Below are 675 nucleotides of genomic sequence, written 5' to 3'. Positions count from 1 at the left end.
TTTAATATAAATTTTCTACTAATTGTGTTTTTTTTTCAGTAAGAGTTCAACTGGAATTCCGATGAGACGCTCTTTATCTATCACCACTTCGTCCATAAAGTTATGGACAACTATGTGAAGCAGATCCACGAGTGGAAGAAGAAGTGGGAAATCAACAAGGTTTGTTTTTAATTTAATAAACAATTTTTTAAATTTATTAAACGAATTTTTAATTTATTTAACTATTTTCTTTTTTTTTTTATTAAAAGGTTTCAAAGTCGATAAACAACACGGTCTGGACGGAGTTGTGTGCACATTGGGATAAGGAAGAGACGAAAGAAACTTCTTCCACCAACTCCACCAACCGCAGGAGCGACCGTAAAGGGAATGACGTCTTCAAGCATAACTTGGATGCTCAATCTATTGTCTCTCTGGGAGATCGCATGGTAAGTTCAGTCGCTTTTTCTTTAATTATTTAAATTTTGAAATTTTATTTTTTTGTGCATAACTTCTAATGTTTCTTTAATTTATGTTTTGTTTTCAAGACGGAAGAAAATGATGGCGAGCCGGTTGATGATCTCTCCCTAATGAAGAGGGCGTATGCCAACAAGAAGACCGGCCAGATTGATGACGGTCTTGTGAGGGACGTGGTCGACCTGGTCCAAACTCAGGTGGTAGACGAAGTGTCTCAGCTTC

This window comes from Brassica oleracea, chromosome C4 (assembly GCF_000695525.1).
Source record: "Brassica oleracea var. oleracea cultivar TO1000 chromosome C4, BOL, whole genome shotgun sequence".
NCBI classification, from domain to species: Eukaryota; Viridiplantae; Streptophyta; class Magnoliopsida; order Brassicales; family Brassicaceae; genus Brassica; species Brassica oleracea.
The sequence above is the reverse complement of the archived record's forward strand: the minus strand, read 5'-3'. Positions refer to the sequence as shown.